Source organism: Bombina bombina, chromosome 7 (genome assembly GCF_027579735.1).
Source record: "Bombina bombina isolate aBomBom1 chromosome 7, aBomBom1.pri, whole genome shotgun sequence".
Lineage (NCBI taxonomy): Eukaryota > Metazoa > Chordata > Amphibia > Anura > Bombinatoridae > Bombina > Bombina bombina.
In genome coordinates, this window is record NC_069505.1 from 566,973,798 (window position 1) to 566,995,833 (window position 22,036).

The following is a 22,036-nucleotide window of genomic DNA, read 5'->3' on the forward strand; positions in this document are numbered from 1 at the left end:
GCCCTAATTTGTCATACAGTACGTGGTCAAATTTTACTTTCAAGTGTGATAATGTCCTATACTACAGTTGACTCTTCCTTATTTACTATCCCTGCAGGCAGCCTAGTTCAATATTATCTCTTTTGACTATGAGTCTCTTTTTATGATACCTGTTGTATCACATTATGGAAATTATGCGGTTGAGTCTCTAGTTATCTCTTAATTAAGCATTATAGTTGAAATGTCCAAATAACATTCTCACATGCCTGTTCCATGTACGCTACTACTTAATTCTCTTATACATTTAGGCGCCCTATGTTGGGTAATGTTGGTTATTTATCTACATTTCACCACTTCATCCTGATTAGTAAAGTGTATTGCTTATAACACACTCATACCCAAACTGTCACACAATGTATTCAGCTGTAGATATTAGCTTTTTCAGGATATAGCTCTCTTGGACACCCCTCATCTCTATCTGTCCCCTCTCCTTCCTTTCCCGCCGGCGATTATTACCTGCGGGTCATATCCCAACTTCTTTTACCTGCATCGCCTATAGTTGGCACCTCCCCAGGAGAGGGGTTCACGTAGTGGCCCCTAACTTTTTGAATCTGTAGAAATATCCCCCCCCCTGTTTGTATCCTCTTTGGCAATTTATTCTTACCTACCCATACCCTAGTCTTAATGAACCAGAGGTGTTCTCCAGGAATATACTCAAAAGCCCTGAGATCCAATCCCATTCCGTTTTACATAGTCCTGTAGTGTGTATTTTCATAACAATTTAACTAACTCCGCCCCCTCCTCCCTTTTCCCCTCCATTATGAGCGGCTCTTGCCCGCTGCATCCCCCACCCCCCCATATACTCAGGCCTACGGGAGACCTGATAGAAGCCAGTTCCCTTCCTCTCACTATTTTCAGCGTATAGAATGCCACTTATCTGAGAGTAGGGACCACTCGTTATCTGTATTATAAAATCGAGACTTCATTTCTATATGCTCCAGTCACACATGTTTTGTTTTCACTGTTTGCACTTCATATTTAAGGTCATAAAGCCTGTGTCATAACTTATGTCAAATGTTATTCCTTGGTTTTCGATTTAGATACCTTCCATGTCATTGACTCCTACTATCTTATAAATACTGAGCTCCTATTGTCTAGATACTATTATAACGAATTCTATATTGGCACACTAATGTTTTAATTCTTATGTACCTTCCAAACGTGATATGTATCAGTTATTTATTTTTATTTTTGTATATGTCTCGTGCTGGGACATACTTTCTTTCCTGTTATCTCCATTCAATGTCTCAATAAAAAAATTTATTTAAAAAAAAAAATAAAAAACCCTATTTTTAAAAAAACTATCCTACAAAAATTCCTAAAAAAAAATAAAATCCTATTCTACAGTATAAAAAGACTGCCCTTAGAAGGACATTTTGTAGGGCATTGTACTAAAGTGATTAAAGCTCTTTTGCGATTTAAAAAAAAAAAGCCTATGCTAAAAAAATCCTATACTAAATAAACCTAAAGGGGAAAAAACATAAGCTTGAAACTAAAAAAGCCATCTTCATCCTGGCAGGGGGCCATCTTCATCCATCTTCCACCCGATGCGTCTTCTTATCTTCTTTTCTTGCTATCTTCAGATCGCCAACGCCCTCTTCAAGTGGTCCCCCTCTGCACACTGAATTTTGTATGTGAGGTACCCCTTTTATATTGGATTACCCTTTCACTGCTATTGGTTGATTTTCAAAAAATCAACCAATAGAATTAAATCTTTTTTCGGGGTCTGTAGTTTTAGAATAGTTTTTTTTTTGTTTGGTAAAGTGCTTTTTATATTTTTTGCAATCGTAATCTGGCCCAAAATGTTTACCCTCCTTTTTGAACAGATCTAAAGTTGAATTGCATCAAATTAATGGCAAAGGGATCTTGGAGCCTTAATCTATTAGTGACAAAGGGCAGCTACCTATCATAAATCAACAAAAGTTAATGATATCTGTGTCTATGTTAAGCTCCCCTGGTCTACGACTTTTAAGAGTAAAAATCCAGAAGGTCTCCTTCTTATAGAGATCCCTAATCCTATCTTCATGTAACGGGGTTTGGCCTAGGCCCACAATTACTCCTGTGGGTCTTTACCCCAGCTACCTCCATGTGCTCTGCAGGCTGATCCTGAGTCTCCGCTACCTGGGAATTGGGGTACATGACTGTGGCAGTGCCTCCACCTGACTGGGCATCCAGGGCAAGAATGGGTTTCCCAGACAGGAACATAATAAATAACTACAACACACACAGTAATAACAGTAAAACAGTATGAACATGTATTAAAGGATTATGGTAAATAAAAATAAGGCAAGAAATACAGTGGCTAACTAACACACCGACTCTCTCTAACCAGGCCCAGCACCCTTCCAAACCACCTGCGAACCCACCCTCAGGCTTCACCCTAATGGCTGATGGGTACCAGTTGGTGCACATAAATGTTGGGGCCCTTTTAGGTAATCCACATGCATTTAAACAGTTACAGCTCATAGGAAACTGCAATCCACAGGAAGAGCTGTTTATAAGTTTATGTGATGGACAGAATGCCCTGTCAGTATGACAAGGAGAGAGGATACTTCTTACCACTAACAGGATTCTGCACAGGCTGAAAGAAAACTCCAAGGTCTGCCAGTCATTTACTTTGTCTGCATTCTTCTCCACAGCTCTCTAACAGGGACAGACTGCAGCTGGCAGCATACACTAAATCAGCAGAGGAATGCTGTTACTTTACAAGATGAAGTCTGCAGCTCTCACACAGCCAGGCCTCACACACACCTTCACTGCTCTGACATGTCTGCCTCCTCCTGTGTCTTACACTCTTCTTTCAGTTTCACTTGATCACATGACCAACCAGTCTAATAGTTGCCTAGGCAACTTCTCCTGCAGACTGTATACAGGTGCAAAAGTTCAACAGGAAGGGCTACATTCTCCCCCTTGTAAAATCCTTGCCTTCCACTGGCAAGGTTCCACCAAGAGGTAAATTGAAAAAACAAAACATATAAATAATAATAAATGCACATAAATAAATAATAAAACAGTCCTATAAACAAATGTTAACTATCTTACAGTTTATTCTAGTACAGAGGGGTTCCAACATTCATAATGTCCGCAACCGCATACAGAAAATCAACCATTTTAGACTGTACCTGGGGCATATGTACATAACTGGGTTCTCCGACTTGATCGTAAGTAAGAACCCTGGGAGGCTGTCGTATTCTAGTACCCAGTCTCTGTTCTCTCTGAGGAAGTCCAGAATGTTCCTGGGAATCTTCAGCTCTGGCCACTTGGGTGGGGAGGTCACCAGATGCTTGAGACCCTGGCTTTCCCATGATACAAGTGTCTCTTCTTGGGGTCCCAGGCACAAAGTTGGGGCTGTTGGGATTCAATGTAGAGGAGGCTAAGGGAGGAGAGGAAGGAAAGTGCTGTGTTTCCTCAACAGGAGGAGACCACCATTGATCATCAGCACTAAGAGCTTCTGGGGTCTCTACTGCCTCATTTTCAGGACTCTCCGTTGTGCTTTTCTCCCATTCACTACTACTCCCTTCCTCTTCATCGATATAGGCTATTGGTAGTAGATGGTTCCTATGCCAAGCATACATCTTCTGCAGGTCTTCACATAATGTTCAACATGTTCTCTCATGCGAGGCCAATAGAACCGGTCTTGTACCAGGCCATAGGTCTTGTCTACCCCAAGATGCCCATGTTGATCATGGAGAGCTCTCAGGACCATTCCCCGATATCTATGAGGTAACACTAGCTGCTTTCGACCAGGGTAGTCATGGTATTTTATAATTCTATAAAGGATTCCATCTTCTAGATGTAGTTTACTCCATTCTCTCCGGTACAAATCTCTTTGTCCAATGGGAAGGGAGCTCAGTAATTTAGGGTTCTTGGCTCTCATTGCCTTGAGGACTGTACCTACATACCAGTCCTGTGACTGGGCTTTCTTCTTGTCTTCATTGGTTATGTGAGACCACTGTTGGAGCATTGCTGGAGCACAGAATACCTCTGGTACGGCTTCTGGGGAGTGACATATGGAGTCTATTCCTCTGAGTTCAGAGAACTCATCCTGCCTCTCAGCCACTATATATGTTTGGCACAGGGCTCCTACCCCAGGCACAGGGATTTCTTCCCATTCCTCCTTTTCTTCATGAGGAGGAAGTCCAGGTCTGCGGGACAGAGCATCCGCACTGACATTCTTAGGGCCTGGCTTGTATTTAAGGCTGAAACTATAGTTTGACAATGCTGCCAGCCACCTATGCCCTGTGGCATCCAGCTTTGCTGTTGTTTTAATATAAGTAAGCGGATTGTTATCCGTCCTTACCTCGAATGTTGCTCCATATAAATAGTCATGTAACTTGTCCACAATTGCCCACTTGAGCGCCAAGAATTCTAGCTTATGGACCGGATAGTTTTTCTCTGCACCAGTTAGACTTCTACTTATGTAGGCCACTGGTCTTAACCCTTCCGGGTAGCTCTGATGCAATACGGCCCCTAGGCCTTCCATACTGGCATCAACATGGAGCACATATGGTTTCTCGGGATCTGAATATGCCAATACAGGAGCTTCTGTGAGTCTTTTCTTCAAGATTAAGAAGGCTTCTTCGCATCCTGAGGTCCATTTCTTTCCGAAGGAGTCTTTAGGACTTGGCGCCTTAACACCCTCTATAGCAGAGGTAGTCTTTAACAGGTTGTGTAGCTCTCGAGCAATCTTTGAATAGTCTTTCACAAACCTCCGGTAGTAACCGCAGAATCCAAGAAATGAGCGCAGCTCACTGATGTTATCTGGCCTGGGCCAGTTCATCACCGCTTCAATTTTGGTCGGGTCAGTTGTCACACCTTGTGCGGAAACAATGTGACCTACATATGTAACAGAGTTCTGGGCAAATCGACATTTGTCTATTGATAATTTCAGACCCTCTGCTTGGAGTCGATCCAACACCTTCAGCAATCGCTGTTCGTGCTCTTCTGGTGTCCTTCCAAACACTATGAGGTCATCAAGATAGACTAGGCACTCTTTGGGATTCATATCCCCCACAGTCTTCTCCATCAGTCTTTGAAAGGTGGCGGGAGCTCCAGTGACCCCTTGGGGCATCCTGGTAAACTCGTAGAATCCCAAGGGACAGATGAAAGCTGTCTTTTCCTGATCCTCCTTCTTCATGGGTACCTGATAATACCCAGACCTCAAGTCCAGGACGCTGAACCACTGGCTTCCAGAAAGGGCATCTAGCAGATCTTCTATCCGTGGCAGAGTATATTGATCTGGCACTGTCCTTTTGTTTAAAGTCCGATAGTCTATGCAAAGCCGGACTGTGCCATTCTTTTTCCTAACTACCACTATGGGTGAGGCATATGGACTTCTGGACTCTTTAATAATGCCAGATTCTTCCATCTGTTTGAGTATATCCCGGACATCTTCCACATCTCGAGGGGTTATTCTCCTTGATCTTTCTCTGAAAGGAGCTGGGTCAGAAAGTCTGATAGCATGTGTGGCACTCTTTGCACACCCCACATCCATTTCTTTCCTGGAGAAGACTTTCTCTCGAGTAGCTAATTTGGATCGGAGGCTATCTCTCCACTTTGGTGGTAGAGGAGAATCTTCCAGTTCAAAAACTATAGGTCCTTCATGATCACCTCCCTGTTCTGCCTTTACAGACATTACTGAAGAGACTTGGTCCAACAAGTGAATCACACCAATCTTCTGGTGACGATCAATTCTGATCTCTGTGGGTGTTAAGTTTCTTATCATTATGGGAAAATCTTTACACCAGTGATTCCGCCAGTCTTTCACCTCAGGTATGAGAGTCCACCCTTTTTTTGCATCCTCCTCAGGCAAGGACTCAATGAGGTATTGCCTGGTTCCTCCTGATATTTCATGGTGCATAGATGCTATGGCTCGTAGAGTCTTAGTCTCTCCAGGCCTTACAAATAAAGGTTCTTTCCCCGAGTAGTGGCATGATCCTGGTCTAGCTTGTAGGGCTAGTCGATGGCATTCTTTCCCTAGAACAGGGCTGACTTCCATCAGTCTGGTTAGAGATACATCTCCCACTTCAGTTAGGTAGGCCCTGAACATGTCCTGCACCATTCTTGCGTTGGTACCCAAAATTATTGGGGCGCACATTGTTTTCTTCATGGAGCATACAAGAGCTTCCAATTCCATAGGGCAGATTATTCCTGTGTTTAACTGTGGGATGGTTATTGTCACTCTTATACATCCCTCTACAGGCTGGGCCTGAGATCCCACTCCCCACAACTGCAACTCTCCTGCTGGCTCCAGGGGAATATGTTTTAGATGATGGTCATAGAAGTCTCTATTAATGATGGTGACCTGGGATCCAGTATCTAACAAGGCCGAGGCATGAATATCTTCTATTTGTAACTGTATCAGAGATTTGGGCCCGATCTTGGCCCCCACAGATAATATGGGTGTGGTTCTTTTTCCTCTTTTCCTGAAAGGACTGGTAGCTTGAGCCTCCTCCAGCTCAATAGCTAGCACATCCACTTCTGTATCTGATGAATTAGTGGGACACTCCCGCTTGAAATGCCCTGATTTTCCACACTTAAAACAGTTCCCTCGGGGGGACTGTTCCTCTGGGAATAACCTTCCTGTGGTCTCCCTGCGGTGCTGCCTCCTGGTAGGAGAATAATCTGTTCTTCTTGGCGATGACTTAGACAATAATTCTAATTCAGCTACCTTTTTTTTAAGGATGAACAGTTCCATATCCTCTTTCTCTGCAGCTTTAGAAGAATTTCCTTTTTGTGGAGGAGATGGGGACATTTGGTTCTCCAGTATTTTTGCTTTTCGGATCAGTGTGGAATAGGAAAAGACTTGATCATCCAACTTAACTCTTAACATGATCATGACTGGATCATTGCTAAGGCCTCCCTTCTGAATTTGTTTGGATAGTCGAGCATCCAACTCAGATGCAGTGACTGCTCCATTATGAAACAGTTTTCCCAGTGACAATTGTAATCGATTGATATAGTCTGAAGCTTTCTCATGTTCCTTCTGTTTAGTGGCTAGGAACTTGATTAATAGATCATCAGAGTCCTCAGATTTTCCATACGCATCCTGCAAAACTTTCAGGTAATCTTGTGCGGTAGCTTGTTCATTCACTCCCCTAAACAGCCTTATCATATTCGTAGCTGGGAAACAAAGACTCTCCATTATCCGTTGTTTTTTTATGTTATCCGTACAAGACCATTCTTCCAATAATTGTACAGCATTATCCTTCCAGGCCTTAAAGGGTTCCTCCCCGGCAGGAACAGGCTGATTCCCAGAAAACACTTTCAGCTTACGGTAACTGTGGGTATGGGTAGCTGTTACTATGGCTTCTGAGAGTTTTTGCAGTATTTCAGATATGTTACTCTCTCCTGAACTTGTGGTTCTCAATAGGGAATCACCTGGTTTTGGGGATGTTGGAGATGAGGGAACCACTAGATCTGGGGTCTTAGGGGCAGTTGTCCCTTGCACACTGGAAAAGTAGACATTTCGTTTGGGGATGGCCCCAGTCTCTACAGGGGTAACCGGTAATCTCCTGGGGGGTTTCTCTGACAAAGGGGACAGAATCTGGGAATAACTTGATACATTAAAGTCTCTTTGGCCTATAGTGGAGGGTTGCTTCAGTGTAACCCCTTCCTCCTTATCAGGGAGAGCGTACACTAAGCGACATCCTTCAGGAGCTGTTTCAAGAAGGTATAGACATGTAGGCCTATGACGGCCTCTCAAATCTGCATGGGAATATACTAACATGTAAGTTTGACCGTATGAATCATGCAGGATGTCTCTGATGGTAGCCATCTCTATTCCCAGTATAATCTCTACGCACTTGGTGACATGTTTTATCTCACTATAGGGAGGTACCTGGCATATCATCACTGCATGATGCAATGGTACCTTCTGTTGCTGGGCCCAATCTGTTACAAATGGGAGTGTGGGCCGGGGAATTAACGTATCCTTACTGGGTGTACCCCAATTTATCTCAGCAGTGCCTCCAAATGTAACGGGGTTTGGCCTAGGCCCACAATTACTCCTGTGGGTCTTTACCCCAGCTACCTCCATGTGCTCTGCAGGCTGATCCTGAGTCTCCGCTACCTGGGAATTGGGGTACATGACTGTGGCAGTGCCTCCACCTGACTGGGCATCCAGGGCAAGAATGGGTTTCCCAGACAGGAACATAATAAATAACTACAACACACACAGTAATAACAGTAAAACAGTATGAACATGTATTAAAGGATTATGTTAAATAAAAATAAGGCAAGAAATACAGTGGCTAACTAACACACCGACTCTCTCTAACCAGGCCCAGCACCCTCCCAAACCACCTGCGAACCCACCCTCAGGCTTCACCCTAATGGCTGATGGGTACCAGTTGGTGCACATAAATGTTGGGGCCCTTTTAGGTAATCCACATGCATTTAAACAGTTACAGCTCATAGGAAACTGCAATCCACAGGAAGAGCTGTTTATAAGTTTATGTGATGGACAGAATGCCCTGTCAGTATGACAAGGAGAGAGGATACTTCTTACCACTAACAGGATTCTGCACAGGCTGAAAGAAAACTCCAAGGTCTGCCAGTCATTTACTTTGTCTGCATTCTTCTCCACAGCTCTCTAACAGGGACAGCCTGCAGCTGGCAGCATACACTAAATCAGCAGAGGAATGCTGTTACTTTACAAGATGAAGTCTGCAGCTCTCACACAGCCAGGCCTCACACACACCTTCACTGCTCTGACATGTCTGCCTCCTCCTGTGTCTTACACTCTTCTTTCAGTTTCACTTGATCACATGACCAACCAGTCTAATAGTTGCCTAGGCAACTTCTCCTGCAGACTGTATACAGGTGCAAAAGTTCAACAGGAAGGGCTACATTCACATATCTTCACACCTAGATTTTTTTTAATTTAATCAATGATCATCCAAATGAAGTTACCAACATCCTTATCATGCTAGTTAATAAAGTGATTGGCTGCTTCAGTGACTTTTATTCTATGTTCTATGTGATTAAAGTGTTCCATAATCTGCATACTTACCTCTCTTGATGTGCACCCCACGTACTGTTGATTGCAAGTATTTCCATCTAAATAATTAATCACCAACTTGTTTCATGATGGGATCTAAATCAAGTACATTTGGATTAGCAAACATTTTGATTCCCAAATATGTGAACGTTTCCTTTAGTTCTTTAAATGGTAGATGTACATTTGGCCTTGGAATTTTGCCCAATTCGTACATTCATCTGAATCCCGACTAGACAAATGGACCCAGTATCAAAACAAGCAGCAAGAGTAACTCAATTTTGCAAGTTTGTTAGTAGCGTTTGTTTTATTTCGTTTATTACTTTTGGCCCCAAAAAAAGGGCAGGGAACAGAGGAAAGGATGAAGGAGCTGAAATCGTTTGACAAATTAGCTCATTTATTTGCAGTGATGTACAGGGGGTCTGGCTATATCTTGATAAAGCTTTAGGGAGTTTAAATAATGGTTTAAATGTACTATGAAAGAGTTGCCTTAAATTACCCTTTTGTGATAGATTAGGTTTTCTTCGCAAAATCACTTTTTAATAAGAATATCCCAATGGCACTACTATAATACTTATATGGACTTAATCCCTAATGATTAGATATGTTATCTTCAATGAAGGCTCGCCGGAAACAGAAGTAATAAAGCAGCGGTCTAAATACCGCTGCTCCATAACCTGTCTGCCTGCTCTGAGGCGGCAGACAGAAATCAACAGAAATCAACCCGATCGAATACGATCAGGTTGATTGACACTCCCTGCTAGCGGCTGATTGGCCGCAAATCTATAGGGGTGGCATTGCACCAGCAGTTCACAAGAACTGCTGGTGCAATGATAAATGCCAAGAGCGTGTGCTGTCGGCATTTATCGAAGTGCAGCGGACAGGATCCGCTATATCAGATCATGTCCGCTCGCACCATCATAAATAGGCCCCATAGGGTTAAGGTGCTATGTATTAGGATTTAGAGGACTTTACACAATTTGAGGTGACCCAGAAAAAGGATAAATATTAAACACACTTTAGTACTAAATATCCGTATTGCGTGATCAAAGTTTTTAAACATCTATGGGTTACACTTAGATCAAACATTAAGTTTCATAAAACATTCTTATTAAAAAATGGGAAAACACATTCGGCAACTGAAAATTTAGAACCATATTACAAGTGGAGCGGTATTTAACAATCCCGCTAACTGTGCTGAAGCTTTTTGCACTTGTTGGGTTGCGCTCGTATTACAAGTTGAAAGTAAACTGTTTTCAATTGCGCGTTAACCTGATACACGTAAAAAGCCGACCTTAAAATATTGCGCGCACGATAACCTATTCCCCCCATAGAAGTCAAAGGAGCAAAAAGAAAAGTGAAAAAAAACTAACACTCTACTAGCGTGCAAACTTGATCGTATATTCTTCATAGACTAAAACAACATGAAAATATGAATATTGCACATTCCAATATTCTTCACATAGCAGAATATGTTCTATTTATTCATAAAAATTTCTACATATATCAGATGGTATTTTGGTACAATATATATATATATCTATACCTTTATATATAGATGATTATATATAGGTATAGCTATATATATATATATAGATATATAAAGGATTATATATTTATAAATACTTAGAACATATTCTGCTATGTGCAGAACATTGGGATGTGAAATATTTACAGTAAATACACAGTATAACACTTTAGTAAATATGAACATTGCATAGATGGTTTCATCTACTTAACTGCAAAGGGCTCTAATGTACTTATATGTATATATCTCTATATATGTGTTTGTGTACATATATATTTGTGTATTTATGTGTGTATATGTCTGTAAATATAAATATATATATATATATATATATATATATACTGTATATACATACATATTAATACATAAATGCATATGTATACAAATATAAACATATGCTGTTTGTGAAAGTACTACCTGGCGCTTCAATACAGATGTAGGAGTGAGAGTACACTACTGTTTCACACTTTGGTTTTTATCTCTGCATTTACGAGAACAGACTTCCCTTTATTGGGGTTGGAACTTTTTCATTACAACATCAAACTCCAACAAACATTTGTGCCCAAGAAATATATACCACAGTTTCATTATTTTTTGTTCATATAGGAACTATCTCCTAGATTACGAGTTTTGCGGTAAGAGGGGTGCGTTACTAACTTGCACATTATTCTCACCGCTAACTTCCCTGCAGCGCTGGTATTACAGGTTTATACAAACCCGGCATTAACAGGCAAGAAGTGACCGTAGAGCAAAATTGAGCTCCATACCGCACTTCAATACCAGCGCTGCTTAAGTCAGCGGTGAGCTGGTTGTACGTGCTCGTGCATGATTTCCCCATAGACATCAATGGGGAGAGCCGGCTGAGAAAAAGTCTAACACCTGCAAAAAGGCAGCGTAAAACTCAGTAACGCAGCCCCATTGATTCCTAAGGGGAAATAAAATTTATGTTCCACCTAACACCCTAACATGAACCCCGAGTCTAAACACCCCTAATCTTACTCTTATTAACCCCTAATCTGCCGCCCCCAACATCGCCGACACCTACATTATATTTATGAACTCCTAATCTGCTGCTCCAGACATCGCCGCCACTATAATAAACATATTAACCCCTAAACCGCTGCACTCCCGCCTCGCAAACATTAGTTAAATATTATTAACCCCTAATCTGCTGCCCCAACATCACCGCCACCTACCTACATTTATTAACCCCTGATCTGCCGCCCCCAATGTCGCTGCCACTATACTAAATGTATTAACCCCTAAACCTAAGTCTAACCCTAACACCCACTAACAAATATAATTAAAATAAATATAAATAAAACCTTCTATTAATAACTAAATAATTTCTTTTTAAAACTAAATACTTACCTATAAAATAAACCCTAAGCTAGCTACAATGCCCTATGTCTCAGGGTCACATTTGACTCAGATCTTTCTTTCACTCCTCACATTCAGTCATTGGCTAAAGTCTGCCGCTTCCACCTTAAAAAAATCTCTCAAATTAGACATTTCCTTACACAAGACACAACTAAGATTTTAATCCACTCTCTCATTCTTTCCCGCCTCGATTACTGCAACTCTGTCCTCTCTGGTCTCCCCACCTGCCGCCTAGCTCCTTTACAATCCATAATGAATGCCTCTGCCAGACTCATCTTCCTTACACGTCGCTCTTCATCTGCTGCACCTCTCTGCCAATCCATTCACTGGCTTCCTCTTGCCTCTAGGATCAAACACAAAATTCTCATTCTGACATACAAAGCCCTCAACTGCACTGCTCCCCCTATATCTCAGACCTTGTCTCCAGATACTCTCCCTCCCGTCCCCTTCGCTCTGCTCACGACCTCCTCCTCTCCTCCTCTCTTGTCATCTCATCACACTCCCATTTACAGGACTTCTTCAGACTGACTCCCATCTTGTGGAACTCTCTGCCTCGCTCCACAAGACTCTCTTCTAGTTTTAAAAGCTTCAAGTGTTCCCTACAGACTCTACTGTTTAGGGATGCATACAACCTACACTAACATTTCCTAATACCAGTTCCTCTCCTCCATTGCTATCCTCCGAACCCCCTTAGCATGTAAGCCCAAGAGCCCAGCTGTTTGTAGATCACCTTCTTGAGAGCTGACTACAACAGTGCAACTCTTGGCAGGGCCCTCTACCCATTTGATCCCTATAATTGTTTTGTTGTACTCCGCATTTGTTTATAGCGCTGCAGGAATATGTTGGCACTGTACAAATAACAGATAATAATAATAATAATATAACTAATAGTTACATTGGGGCATATGTATCAAGCTCTGAATGGAGCTTGATGCCCCAGTTATGAAGCAGCGGTCACAAAGACCGCTGCTCCATAACCTGTCCGCCTGCTCTGAGCAGGCGGACAGACATCGCCGGAAATCAACCTAATTGAGTACGATCAGGTTGATTGACACCTCCCTGCTGGCGGCCTATTGGCCGCGAGTCTGCAGGGGGCGGCGTTGCACCAGCAGCTCTTGTGAGCTGCTGGTGCAATGCTGAATATGGCGAGTGTATTGCTCGCCGTATTCAGCGATGTCTGTCGGACCTGATCCGCACTGTCGAATCATTTCTGACAGACATTGATAACTAGAGGCCATCGTATCTAGCTTAGGTTTATTTTTATTTTACAGGCAAGTTTGTATTTATTTTAACTAGGTAGAATAGTTATTAAATAGTTATTAACTATTTAATAACTACCTAGCTAAAATAAATACAAATTTACCTGTAAAATAAAACCTAACCTAAGTTACACTAAAACCTAACCTAACCCTGCAATTAAATAAATTACCTAAATGAAATACAATTAAATAAATTACCTAAATGAAATACAATTAAATAAATTACCTAAATGAAATACAATTAAATAAATTAAATAAAATTAGCTAAATTACAAAAAACAAACAAACACTAAATTACAGAAAATAAAAAAACAAATTACAAGATCTTTAAACTAATTACACCTAAACTAATAGCCCTATCAAAATAAAAAAGCCCCCTCAAAATAAAAAAAAACCCTAGCCTAAACTAAACTATCAATAGCCTTTAAAAGGGCCTTTTGCGGGGCATTGCCAGAAAGAAATCAGCTCTTTTACCTGTAAAAAAATACAAACAACCCCCCCCAACAGTAAAACCCACCACCCACAAAACCAACCCCTCAAATAAAACCCTAACTAAAAAAACCTAAGCTCCCCATTGCCCTGAAAAGGGCATTTGGATGGGCATTGCCCTTAAAAGGGCATTTAGCTCTATTGCTGCCCAAAGCCCTAACCTAAAAATAAAGCCCACCCAATACACCCTTAAAACATCCTACACTAACCCCCGAAGATTCACTTACCGGGAGAAGTCTTCATCCAAGCGGCAAGATGTCCTCAACGAAGCCGGCAAAAGCCCCTAAACCTGCAAGACTCGTAATAGCAGCGGGCATTAAAAAGCAGCGTTAGGACCTGTTAACGCTGCTTTTTAAGCTTACAGCAAAACTCGTAATCTAGCCGTTAGTGTTTTTTATGTAACTTTGTTTAATATTGTGACAATTGTTATTTACCGATATATATATATATATATACATATTTATATGTGAACCTTTACTGCATTTCATATATTCACATTTTTAGCTGCATTTGGCTTCTTCTAGCGCTATCCCACCCCTTCCACAAACATATAAACATATACAGTATATATATATTTATATACATGCACATATTTAGACATGTATATGTATGTATCTCTATGTTAAAGTCCTTTGTCTGCCTTTTTTTTTTTTACTAACACCTGAGACCTCATATCTTTGAGCCTCTATAACTTTTTTATGCAATTTTTTTTTAAGAATTTGTTATTATGAGGCTCATTTATCAAGCTCCGTATGGAGCTTGTGGGCGCGTGTTTCTGGCGAGTCTAAAGACCGCTGCTCCATAACCCTGTCTGTCTGCTCTGAGCAGGAGGACAGGAATCGGCGCATTTCAACCCGATCGAGTACGATCGGGTTGATTGACACCTCCCTGCTGGCAGCCGATTGGCCGCGAGTCTGCAGGGGGCGGCGTTGCACCAGCAGCTCTTGCTCTCCGCATTCAGCGAGGTCTTGTGTTCCTGATTCACACTGTCGGATCAGGTCCGCAAGACCTATGATACATAGGCCTCTATGAGTGTAACTGTACTTTATAAAGTATTTTAGAAGTTTTTTGTGAAACATTTTTGTTTTGTTAAACTGTAACCAGAGCTCTGATGACGCTCTAACCTGATGCACGTTAACACACGCAATCACCCACCATAAACCCCTTATCGATTGTGGGGAACTGTTAGCGGTCCACTTGTAATCGGGCCATTAGTTAGTATAAATAAGTTCCACTTCTGCTGAGTTAAGTCAAGGAATATTAGAATTATTAAAGCTCACAATATAAATATGGTTAGTGATATGAGATAAACTTGTTGTGGCCACAAACTGCTTATACAAAAGCTTGATTTAAATAATTCTATAATTACTTGAAGATATTTTTTCTGTTAAGACCACAAGTGGGGACCTATCTTTAGCCTACACGTGAAATATGATGCGCGTGCTAACAATTGCGTATTACAAGTTGAAAGTAAACTTACCACTCTCACTAAATTTTCGCTTGTTGGGTTAGCGCACTAAGTTGCACTAAACACAACAAAAATACATTAAAAATACATTTACACTCATATATACACTATCTAATAAAAAATAAAAATATAAATATTAATAGAAACATTTTCAAGGGTTTAAAGGTATATGGTACATACATAAACATGTCTAAATATGTGTGTGTATGTATGTGTGTAAATATATAACTTTTACTTTCAAGGAAGTCTGCACATGCATAAAGTTTATTTCTGCCAGTGTTTGCGCGCAAACGAAATCGCAAAATAGCACATCACTTGTAATCTGGTCACAGTTTGCTGAGGTTATAAATTAAATTGTATTAATTACACTTCTTAATTCCGAAAATGTTATTTGAGCTCATGCTGAGTGCACAAGGAGATTTGGCTACATTTGTTCCAATTCAGTTCTGGGCACACAGCCATTACTAAACTGCAGTTACTCTGATGACAAACGCTAAAACGCGTAATTAATACAATTTACTTCATAATTTCAGAAAACCATGGGCTAGATTAATAGTTACCCTACTATTAGCAAATGTGCAATATTAAATTATCATGCGTGTATATTATAAATTGAAAATAAACATATCTGCACAAGTGCAAATTTGATTTACGCTCATCGGGTTAGCACAACTGAAGTCCTTACGTAAAGAGTTAGAGCAAAATTAAAAGTTGCACCAATTATAACATAAATTCATTAAAGTATACATTTACACTCATATATAAATTATCTAATAAAATTATTAATATAAGTATTAAAAAAGAAAGTTATAAGGGTTCAAAATGATATGACATATGACAAGGTATTTGAATGGAAAGTCCTATAATGGATATACACAAATATTTGTATGTATATATATATATATATATATATATATATATATTTATATGATTTGTATTAAGAATCAGCCCCCTGTTTGTTTTTATAGAATTCCATGAGGGCCGCTCATGCAAGTGTCTGAGTGGAAAACCATGTGGCCGATTTATCAATGTCTAGCTGTACGGTAGCGTATCATGTTTGCCAGACATCGATAAATGCAGACAGCATACTCTGTCGGCATTTATCATTGCACAAGCAGTTCTGGTGAACTGCTTATGCAATGCCGCCCCCTGCAGATTCGCTAGCAGGGGATGTCAATGAACCCGATCATATTCAATCAGGCGGATTGCAGTCTGCAGGCTCAGAGGCAGCGGGCGAGTTAAGGAGCAGCGGTCTTAAGACCGCTGCTTCTTAACTCCTGTTTTCAGCGAGCCTGAAGGCTCACATGGAAACAGGGGTATTTGGCCCCATTCGGGCCATAATAAATTGGCCCCCATGTCTTGACCGGCAATTGTTTTTATAATCTGGGCCTTCGATTTAAGGAGTTGGTTGAACATCCGTGTCCTTATGCATGTCCTTGTGGAAGTAATGTGCTGAGTCATAGACATTATTCCCATTGTGTGATTAGTATTTTGTTTTCATCAGAGAGGTACCAGTACCATTGGGCTATGGTGCAGCTGGCTCACCTGCATGAGGCTGCAACTAAGTCCCAGTTAGTGCAGCAAGCCTAGCCCTTTCAGAATGTGATGTCACACAGCTAAAATGTAAATAAAGCTGACCATAGTAATGAAAAGACCTGTCAATGCATGAGACAGCCTGCTTTACCCTCCAGTCTCTACAGCCCCCTCCATTCACTCTCCCTCTCCCAGCAGTCACTCTGCCCAGGGGTCAATTCAAGTGGGCACGCATGGGAACGGAGTTCCTGCACTATTTTTGCAGAAGAAACTAAGTTCACTATGGACAGAGAACAGAAACACTTCAGTAAACACTGCTGCTGCTGTTGGAAGTTGCTGGAGCACAGTCTGGTTAGAGGGATAGTGAGATACTCTAGTAATGGGCAGTAACACTTCCTACAATGCACTAAATGTAAGACTGTCAGCGGTCCTGCTGTGCTATCACCCCGCAATTTGTGTAACACATGGTGCTTAGTGGGTGAGACTCTGTGACAGAGGAGGACTCTCAGACCCAAACGCAACTATTCAACCCTTAATTGGATTTCATTTGCTTTCATTAACCAAAGTATATAGATTATATACATTTAAATACAGTGTGTGTATATATATATATATATATATATATATATATATATATATATATATATATATATATATATATAAAACAATATTAATTGTGAGGGGGTGGAAGTCTTGGTGAGTCCCCACACTTTTTTGTAGGACTTGACCCCTGCCTCTCCCTCTGACCAAGCTCTATTCCAGATAACCATCTCAACACGTTCTGCTCACATGTACAGCTATTAGAGCATCAGCAAGAGTAAAACAGATCCAACTGTAGCTCTGCCAGAGAAGGAAGTAGTGTTTGCATGATTGGTCACTTCCCCCCCTGCTGGATAATATGGTTTTAGGTGTCCAAAAAGCTGAAGGGATGTGTTAGGGGGAGGGGAGGTAGGGGGATGCAGTCTTGGCAGCCTGCTGTCACTCTGCTTCTCTCGAAAACATTGGGGCCCATTTATCAAGATCCAATTTATTAGCCCCTTATCCACAACCCCCAACATCAACGACACGTAAATAAACCAATTAACCCCTAAACCGCTGTCCTCCCACATCTCCAAAGCTATAATAAAGTATTAACCCCTAAACCTCCAGCCCCCACATAGTAACTACTAAACTGAACCTATTAATCCCTAAACCGCCACCCCCCCTACATCGCAAAACACTAAATAAAACTATTAACCCCTAAACCTAAAACCCCATAACTTTAAATTAGAATTACAATTAAACTATCTTTAAAAAAATAAAAAATTTACCTGTGAAATAAAAAAAATTTAAAAAAAGTTTAATCTATAAATTAACCTAACATAACTATTCTAATAAAATACAAAAACTACCAATGTGAAACCTAAATTTAAAAATTAAAATAAACCTAACACAATGAAAAAAATAAAAAAATCTGACATTACAAAAAATAATAAACACTAAATTACGAAAAATAAAAAACTCTAAGATTACCAAAAATGTATAAACTAAATTATCAAAAATAAAAACAATTACACCTAATCTAATAGCCCTATAAAAATAAAAAAGCCCCCCAAAATAAAAACATCCCCCAACCTTCAATAAACTACCAATAGCCCTTAAAAGGGCCTTATGTAAGGCATTGCCCTAAGTTAAACAGCTCTTTTACCTTAAAAAATTACTAAATTTGTATGGGCATTTAGCTCTTTTACTGCCCTTAAAAGGGCATTCAGCTCTTTTACAAGTGCCCATCCCTAATCTAAAAAAAAAACACCCAAAAATATTTTAAAAAACCTAACACTAACCCCAAAAAATCTATTCACGGTTCTTGAAGTCTTTACAAGTGCCCATCCCTAATCTAAAAGAAAAAAAAAACACCCAAAAAAATAAAAATAAAAATCCTAATACTAAAACCCATAAAATCTACTCCCAGTTCCAGAAATCCGGACATCCATCTTCATCCAGGCGGTGAGAAGTCTTCATCCAGGCGGCGACACTTTCATCCATCATGGGGACGTCTTCTATCTTCATCTCCAGGTCTCATCCTATTGGCTGTTTTGAACAGCCAATATAATTTCAGAAGCTCTCATCCTATTGGCTGATTTGAATTTGAAGAATGAAATCAGCCAATAGGAATGCAAGGTACACCATTTTCAAACGGGTACCTTGCATTCAACTTCAGTGTACGGTGGTGATTGTATGAAGAGGATGCTCCTTGCAGGATGTCATCGCCCTCCAGGATAGCTCCACACCGGCGGGATGAAGATAGAAGGTGTCCCCATGATGGATGAAGGTGTCGCCGCCTGGATGAAGACTTCTCGCCGCCTGCATGAAGATGGATGTCCGGATTTCTGGAACTGGGAGTAGATTTTATGGGTTTTAGTATTAGGATTTTTATTTTTATTTTTTTGGGTGTTTTTTTTTTTCTTTTAGATTAGGGATGGGCACTTGTAAAAGAGCTGAATGCCTTTTTAAAGGCAGTAAAAGAACGGAATGCCCTTTAAAGGGCAATGCCCATACAAATGCCCCTTTAGGGTCAATGGATAATTTAGGATTTTTTAAAGTAAGGTTTTTTATTTTGGGGGTTGGTTGGGTTGGGGGGGTTACTTTTAGGGGGGCATAGTCATTTTTTAATGTAAAAATGTTTTTAATTAATAGTTTCTTTTATTTTGTTAGAATAGTTATGTTAGGTTAATTTAGAGTTTAAACTTAGGTTTTTTTTATTTCACAGGTATGTTTCAAAATCCATGACTACTGCTCTCAGATGATGGAATGAATCGTGTCGGTATAGGCTGTAACACAAGCATTTTAGCCGGAACGCACAACCTGTAATACAGCACTATAGAAAAAAATTTTGAGTGCGGAATAGACGTTGCATTACAAGCTAAAATGCTTGCGGTATAGCTATACCGCCGCAACTCGTAATATGCGTTTCCAGCCATTCCACTCGCAATGGCCAATTTTTCTGCGGTATAGCCATACCGCAAAACTCGTAATCTAGTCGTATGTGCATTGGAGCCCTTTACAGTCAAGTAGATGAAAGCCAAAAAAAACATACTTATGCAAAAATTTAAATTTATTGAAGTGTCTATATATTTACTGTAAATATTTCACACACACACACATATATATATATATATATAATCTAAGTATAGATATATATTGTACCAATAAAAACATCAAATATATGTAGAAATATGTATTTATGAAAAAACAGAGCATATTCTGCTATGTGAAGAACACTGAAATGTGAAATATTAATATTTTCTTGTCGGGCTAGTGCACTTGAGAAAATGCGATTGGGTTTGCATGTGAGTAGTGTGTTGTTCCATTGACTTCTATGGGAAAATACGTTAACATGGTTGCAATGTTCGAAGTTTGGGTTTTTGTGCACGTTAGGTTAGCACGAGAGCGAAAACTTTTTACTTTAAATAGTAATACGAGTCCTATCTGACGCTTGCAAAAAGCTTATTTTTAGAGGAGTTAGCTTGCGAGTGGGGGCGATAAATAGTGCTCCACTTGTTATCTAGCCCTTTATTGGAAACCCATTTATTAACTAAACAAACTTATGAATACATATAAAAATGTGTTAACTCATTGATATAGTCTCCGCTATCTATTTAAAGATAGAAACTAAATAAATATTATCAAAAACTATTTTCTATTCAATCATTAGTTTGTTTAGCTAAAGAACAAATTTCTGACAAAATTTGCTCAAATTAATTAATTTCTTTTGCAAGCAAATTACAAAAACATTTTTGCATAACTGTGATATCAGTGTTATATTTAAGTATTAAAATTGGAATATTAGGTTACAGATTCAAAAGTAAACATCTGTTCGAGAGAATCATCTGAATGTCACAATAATTGTTAAGAAAAAAATATTTTTTTAAAATACAGACATATAACCATCCCTAAATACTAAGATTAATTAGGATAAATAGGGGATAAATATCTGAAATGTTTTAGTTAGACAACCGCACCAAAATATAGGATATATTTGATTTTATATTTAAACATTAACCTTACAAGACTTCAACATGTGTCTTAGAGATGATTTGACATCTTTGTTCTTTAAGCTGTAAATCAGTGGGTTTAGTATAGGGACAACAGCTGTGTTAAAGAGGGAAAAAAGTTTTTTAGATGCTAAAGTATCCATGGACTCTGGTGTCAGATACTGCCAGAAGATAGTCATATAGAGAAGGATAACTACTGTGAGATGTGATGAACATGTGTAGAAGGCTTTACGTCTTCCAGTGCTGGAACAGATCCTCATGATGGCATTTATAATGTAAACATAAGAGACAAAAGTGAGAATAAGTGGAACTAAACATGCAATAAAACCTCCTTCAATAAGTATATAAAGCTCTAAAAAAGTAGTGTCACTGCAGGAAAATTTCTTCAATGGAATCACATCACAGAAAAAACTGATTTATTATGTTAGATTTATAACATGTGAACCTTAATACTGCTAAAAGTGTAGGTGTGATCTCTATGTAACCGATAACCCAGCAGATGGTGGCCAACCCAACACATACTCTACGGTTCATGACCATTTGGTAATGCAAGGGACGGCAGATAGCCACATATCGATCATAACCCATCACAGTCAGTATTAACAGGACATCACCTTGCAGAGATATAAACATATACATCTGTGTTATACAGCAAAAGAAAGACATTGTATTATCTCCTGATATAAAAATAAACAGGATCTTATGTAGAGTGATGGTGGTGGAGCATATGTCAAGGAGGGATAAGTTACCCAAGAAAAAATACATGGGAGTTTGGAGCTGAGGATCTAAAGAGACAAGTAGAAGAGTCATTATATTACCTCCAAGACAAATAAGATAAATAAATAGAATCAGAACGAAGATTGGAGCCTGAAGCTCGGGAACATCAGTAAGTCCTTTAATAATGAAATATGATACAATAGTGTGATTGCTCTGCTCCATGTTCTTGATACATTTAGATGCTAGAATAAAGTAAGGAGAGATTTAGTTTATATATTTGTATTAAAGGACCAGTCAACACATTAGATTTGCATAATCAACAAATGCAAGATAACAAGACAATACAATAGCACTTAGTTTGAACTTCAAATGAGTAGTAGATTTTTTAATAACAAATTTCAAAGTTATGTTTATTTCCACTCCCCTTGTACCATGTGATAGCAATCAGCCAATCACAAATGCATATACGTATAGTCTGTGAATTCTTGCACATGCTCAGTAGGATCTGGTGACTCAAAAATTGTAAATATAAAAGACTGTGCACATTTTTTTTTAATGGAAGTAAATTGGAAAGTTGTTTAAAATTACATA

General features: G+C 39.7%; 1 pseudogene; it reads right to left on the bottom strand.

The window, feature by feature from the left end:
• Window positions 1-20,724: 20,724 nt before the first annotated feature.
• Window positions 20,725-21,667, bottom strand: LOC128636579 (olfactory receptor 6C1-like; annotated as a pseudogene).
• Window positions 21,668-22,036: the final 369 nt, after the last annotated feature.